The sequence below is a fragment of the Alosa pseudoharengus genome, unplaced genomic scaffold (assembly GCF_046254945.1).
Source record: "Alosa pseudoharengus isolate Yale_2024_CS ecotype anadromous, Long Island Sound unplaced genomic scaffold, YU_APseudo_1.1 YU_APseudo_1.1_scf_13, whole genome shotgun sequence".
NCBI classification, from domain to species: domain Eukaryota; kingdom Metazoa; phylum Chordata; class Actinopteri; order Clupeiformes; family Clupeidae; genus Alosa; species Alosa pseudoharengus.
The window spans coordinates 21,372,422-21,379,570 of NW_027468598.1; positions in this window are offsets into that span (position 1 = coordinate 21,372,422).

Sequence of the window (7,149 nt, forward strand, 5' to 3'; positions counted from 1 at the left end):
CTATCAAACGACATTCACGGATCACAGCAAAAGTAATCAAATGACCCATTCCTAAGAATCCGCTGCTCACAACGTAGCCTAACCAAACGCAGGGCACCAACAACATTACAGGATTACTACCGAATGCAATTTTACTTGGCAGTTAGGCCTATTGTTTTTTTTTTAATTCTTTATTTTTTTAAAAGGAAACGTTTCACAAAGCGAGCTGAGTAAAATTGCAAAAAAAATATTGCCAAAGACCTGTTTTCGTCAGTGTTTCGGTCAAGGTCAAATCGTGACTCATTTTCTCTCAAATTCACAACTGATTAATTACCCTATGTTAGTTTATCAGAATGTAGTAATCACGAATCTATTGTTTCATTGACAATTTTTTTGTCAGCTTACATACATTTGAAAATTGCCTACACACTCACAGCCTAAATGGCCGTTCAAACATCTGTTGCGATGACTTGTTTTAGTGTAATCCGGAGGGAGGCTCAGTCTCAATGAGAAAGATTATAGTCCATGGGCCAGGACCCAAAACATCACATATCGGTATCACCTGAGGTGGCAAAATCTACCAATGATTTTTGTAATCCTCCATGCCTGAGGGACATTATTTGGTATGATAGCCCTCTCTAAGTGGTAGCTTAGTTGTATTTTTCCTAGCTTTTATACCGGCACACAGTAAATTATACAATACAAGCCTATGTACAGATATGGGTGCCTCAAAGTCTGGAGGAAGGTGGGACATGTCTTAATCCATGTTATATCACATCTAGATGACATAGGCTTGTAGAAAATATAAAATTTAGATGGATGATTTAGTTTTTCATTAATGATGCAGGCAAAATTAAATAAAATGTACACATTTTTGCCTATATAATACATTAATATATACATGCAAAAGGATAGAAAAGGGTGGATCAAGTCCAAACTCATGTTTTGTGACATCTAGAGAGTATGGGCTTTTAGAAAATATATGGATTAAATGGCTGAATAGGCATGTTTGGCTTTGATAGAGACCATAATGTCTTGGCTGCAAAAATGGCTCAACTTTAGGCTACAGTGGAATTTATAGGTGGATGTGCTCAAACTTTGAAGACAAGATTAATGAGGACTCAAAAATATATTTTTAATCTTCATCACTATCATTATATTCATCCAGACCGGCATTTATGTTCTCCTCATCCTCCTCTTTCTCCATCTGATTTCTACAAGTTTGTAACATACACAATTCCGTGCACTTTAATTTGTTTGAAAGGCAGGAGCAGTCAGGAAGTTTGCAGGTCCGTACACATTTGCAGGCCAAGTTAGTTTCATCTTTGTCTATGTCTGAATCTTCCTTTGTGTACGCCCTGTAGCAGGATCTATGGTAATGGACTTCTGCTGCTACTAAGTCACGACTGGCTATGGATAGTACTATTTTGTAACCTTTCCTGACGGCTGCTCTTCTGATTTTGTCATCAGGTCTTAACTCTGCACATTTTGTTAGACTCTCTTTTGTCCTTTGACCTTTCAAATACTTGCTACATTTGTCACAAAATACAGGTGCTGGTCATATAATTAGAATATCATGAAAAAGTTTATTTATTTCAGTAATTCCATTCAAAAAGTGAAACTTGTATAATGTATACATTTATTCCACACATACTGATATTTTCCAAGTGTTTATTTATTTTAATTTTGATGATTATAACTGACAACTAATGAAAACCCCAAATTCAGTTTATCAGAAAATTAGAATATTGTGAAAAGGTTCAATATTGAAGACACCTGGTGCCACACTCAGCTAATTAACTCAAAACATCTGCAAAGGCATTTAAATGGTCTCTCAGTCTAGTTCTGTAGGCTACACAACCATGGGGAAGACTGCTGACTTGACAGTTGTCAAAAAGACGACCATTGACACCTTGCACAAGGAGGGCAAGACACAAAAGGTCATTTCTAAAGAGGCTGGCTGTTCACAGAGCTCTGTGTCCAAGCACATTAATAGACACCCATTCAAAAATGTGGGGGAGATTCACAAAGAGTGGACTGCAGCTGGAGTCAGTGCTTCAAGAACCACCACGCACAGACGTATGCAAGACATGGGTTTCAGCTGTCGCATTCCTTGTGTCAAGCCACTCTTGAACAAGAGACAGAGCATCAGAAGCGTCTCGCCTGGGCTAAAGACAAAAAGGACTGGACTGCTGCTGAGTGGTCCAAAGTTATGTTCTCTGATGAAAGTAAATTGTGCATTTCCTTTAGAAATCAAGGTCCCAGAGTCTGGAGGAAGAGAGGAAAGGCACAGAATCCACGTTGCTTGAAGTCCAGTGTAAAGTTTCCACAGTCAGTGATGGTTTGGGGTGCCATGTCATCTGCTGGTGTTGGTCCATTGTGTTTTCTGAGGTCCAAGGTCAACTCAGCCGTCTACCAGGAAGTTTTAGAGCACTTCATGCTTCCTGCTGCTGACCAACTTTATGGAGATGCAGATTTCATTTTCCAACAGAACTTGGCACCTGCACACAGTGCTGGTTTAAGGACCATGGTATTCCTGTTCTTAATTGGCCAGCAAACTTGTCTGACCTTAACCCCATAGAAAATCTATGGGGTATTGTGAAGAGGAAGATGTGATACGCCATACCCAACAATGCAGAAGAGCTGAAGGCCACTATCAGAGCAACCTGGGCTCTCATAACACCTGAGCAGTGCCACAGACTGATCGACTCCATGCCATGCCGCATTGTAATTCAGGCAAAATGAGCCCCAACTAAGTATTGAGTGCTGTATGCTCATACTTTTCATGTTCATATTTTTCAGTTGGCCAACATTTCTAAAAAAACTTTTTTTGTATTGGTCTTAAGTAATATTCTAATTTTCTGAGATACTGAATTTGGGATTTTCATTAGTTGTCAGTTATAATCATCAAAATGAAAATAATTAAACATTTGAAATATCAGTCTAATGAATGAATATAACATACAAGTTTCACTTTTTGAATGCAATTACTGACATGATTGAACTTTTTGATGATATTCTAATTATATGACCAGCACCTGTATACCTTTGGCCTCATAAACTCTTAAAGTCGTTGGACCTTCCTTTGCGGATTTTCTTAGGTCCTCTGTGACAGACGGTTCTGCAGATATGTCTTTTGCAAGGATCTTGTCAAGCAGTTTCTTCATAGTAAAGATGCTACGGCATTTTCTGTGATACAATATGGATGGTATTCTACCCTCAGGGAGACCTTTAGCAAGATCAAGTATGGGGCTCTAATTTCAGCTGCTCTCAGTAGTGTGTATCATGACTTTATGTTCATACAGTAGGTGCCACAAGGTTTATCATCTGAACAATGTATTAAACACTCCCCCCGAATATCAGGAATGATGTGCTAAAATGAGGCCTTTTCCTACTCAGCAACAGTGTGTGTGTGTGTGAGAGAGAGACAGAGGGAATATATGAAGTGTGTGTGTGTGAGTGAGAGAGAGAGAGTGTGTGAATGTGAGGGAGAGAACATGTTCACTTGCCACTCTCATCAGTATTCTAGCCTACCAACTGAAACTGCTCTCTCACACATACGCTACATCTCTGTATATTATAAGTAAGTAAGTGTAAGTATATATACTCTTTTGATCCCGTGAGGGAAATTTGGTCTCTGCATTTATCCCAATCCGTAAATTAGTGAAGCACACACTAATCCCAGCGCAGTGAGCTGCCTGCAACAACAGCGGCGCTAAGTGAGGTTAGGTGCTTTGCTCAAGGGCACTTCAGCCATGCCTACTAGTCGGGGTTCGAACCGGCAACCCTCTGGTTACAAGTCCGAAGCGCTAACCAGTAGGCCACGGCTGCCCCTAATTTTTGTCCTTTCTTTTGTTCACATACAAATTGGGGAAGTCTACAGTACGGTTTACAGCAGACATCATTGCTTGATAATGATGTTAGTACCTTACTTGGGTCAGTTGGGTTATTATGACCGCCGCGCAGCGAATCGGCGGTCATATAGGTTTAGTCAGATTTTTTTTTTTTTCTTCTTTTTCGCATGCCCAAATTTCTGTCAATGATTCCCGGGACACTGAAAGACCGGGGTACATGAAAGTTGGTGGGCATGTAACCCCACATGGATAGCATGGAACCATCGTTTTTCGTTTTGATCTGTGGCCCCTCCGCTGGACTGGACCCCCCGAAAGGAGGGTAGGGCAGACACAGTTTTCTGTGAATATCTCGAAAACCGTAGGGTTTAGGAGGACCATTTTTTTTGTATGTTGATCTCAAGGGGCCATGTCAACCCATTCCATAACCACTCATTTCATGTATAGCGCCACCTAGTTAAACACAAAAAAGTAAAAATGAGGTGTTGTAATTGAAGGTATCTGTGACCTAACATGCACAAAACTGCACGAAATTGGAAGTGTAGGATCATTATGACACCATCTGTATGCACGCCAAGTTTTGTGGAATTCCGTTCATGGGGGGCCACACAATAAATTAATTTATGTTACTATACACCAACTGGCCTGTAGGTGGCCGGAGACAGTTTTCTGTGAATATCTCGAGAACCGTAGGGCCTAGGAGGTCCACCTTTTTTATGTATGTTGGTCTTAAGGGGCCATGTCAACCCATCCCATTACCACTTATTTCATGTATAGCGCCACCTAGTTAAAAATTAAAAAGCAAAAAATTAGGTGTTTTCATCACAATATCTCTGGCTGACAAGGTCAAAACTGCACGAAATTAAAAGTGTAAGATCATTATGACACCCTCCAAATGCATGCCAAGTTTTGTGTACTTTCGTTCATGGGGGGCTTACAATAAAATAATTTATGTGTGCATTTAGTGACGTACACCAACAAGGATTCCCGGGACACTGAAAGACCGGGGTACACAAAACTTGGTGGGCATGTACCCCCACATGGATAGCATGGAACCGTCATTTTTCGTTTTGATCTGTAGCCCCCCCGCTGGACTGGACCCCCCGAAAGGAGGGTAGGGCAGACACAGTTCTCTGTGAATATCTTGAGAACTGTAGGGCCTAGGATGACCATTTTTTTCCGTATGTTTGCCTCCAGGGGTCATGTTAACCCATTTCATGTGCACACATGTGCACAACCAGATATACACACACACACACATACATTCACAGTAATCATACGTATGACACATACTCACACAGTAGACATATGTACACTTGCATGCACAGGCACACACACAAGCACGCACACACACACACACACACACACACACCCACACACATAACATCAACATAACACAAACAATCAAGAATTTCTCAGAATTATGAACAGGCAAGATGGAGGTGGGGTTGTATAAAATGAATTTTACATGTGAAATCTATGAACTAATCATGTTTTGGTACTTGTTGTCTAGCAGATACCAGTGAGAATTGAGTGTGGATAATGCAATTTAGTGAGACATATAGGCCTTTAAGCGTGATTTCTTTTTGTGGAAAAAATGTGCTGGACTGGGCGGCGGTCATATTTTGTACCGCTCTGCGGTACATCTAGTTATATCTAGTCTTTCACAAGTAGCCTAGTCATTGGTCATCCTTACTCATTCTCACACATCTGAATCATAACACAAATAAAAATAAACAGGACTCACCTTGTAATCTGTTTTTGACACTACAACAGCCATTGTTGTTCTGTAGCCTAACTAAACTGCTTCCATCCACATACTGGCCCTGTGGCCCAGCAAACTCCAACACCAGTGTTGCCAGATTGGGTTGAGTGATTTCCGCCCTTTCACGCTCAAAAACCTGCCCTCTTCAGCAAAAAAACGCCCCAACAACGATTTTGTCATAGAATTCAACATTCAACTTTTCTTTTGATGTCTATGGGACAGTGCTCTTCCACAGGAAGTTGATTTACACAGCGGCCCCATCTTGTGAAATGGGCTAATTTAGGCCTAATAGTGCTTTAGAATTGAAATATCATGGCATGTCCGATCATTATAGTTTTGGTATCATTAAGGAAAACAGATTAATTACCCTAAAATATATTTTAGTCTATATATTCTAGATGTGATATTATGTGCATTGAGACATCTCCCAACTTCCTCCATACCACTATACCTTAGTTCTGTAATGTATTTTGCATTACATTGAAATGCATTGATTTTCAATGGACAGCTATTAGTTATGGGTCTAAAATAGCGGTGTAAAGTGTATTCAGCTATCTAACCCATATATTTTCTAAAAGCCTATACTCTCTAGATGTGATATAGCAAGAGTTTGGATTTGACCCACCCACTTTCAGTCTTTTGCCTCTATCTAATCCTATATTATATAGGTGAAAAAGTGTATGACGGATACATTTTAGCCTATGTAATTCATGTAAAGCTAAATTATCCATCTAAACTGTATATTTTCTAAAAGCCTATGCCATCTACATATGATATAACATAGATTAAGACATATCGCATCATCCCACACACTTGCATACACCTATACCTACACATAGGCATGTATTGTGAATTGTACTGGGTATGGGTATAAAAGCCAGTAAAAATACAACTAAGCTACCACTTAGAAAAGGTTATCATACCAAAACATATCTCTCAGACATAGAGGATTATGAAAATCATTGCTAGATTTTGCCACCTTTGGTGATACCAACTTCTGCTATGGCCCATGGACTACTATCCATGTTTTCGGGTAGGCCATCACAAATCATGAATTATTACTACCACAATAAAAAAATATGACTATAGACCAGGGGTGTCAGACTCAGGCAGTGGGTAGGATTTGTTGGAATGAGACCTGGTGGGGTCATTGTCATGATCATATGGTCATTATAATTATTCTACATTTAGATTTATTCATTTGGATGACGTGTTTGTCCAAAGCGACTTACAGCAGTGGAATAACATGGCTATTAACATTTAAGATACAGAGCTACTACAGCAATATAATACAATTTAGGCTATTAACATTAAACTTATATAACTAATATTCTACATGGGTACCAGATTGTTGTTTGATGATAGGCTAAACTCCTTTACTACCTACTTATGAGCAAACAAGGCATATACTCTGTAGGTTTATCATGTGCCACTATCATATGGTTATGGTTATGGTTATGGTTATGGATTTAGCAGACGCCTTTGTCCAAAGCGACATATAAATACAAAACAACATAATAATATTTAAAAATGAACAGGGAACAGATTAAAATG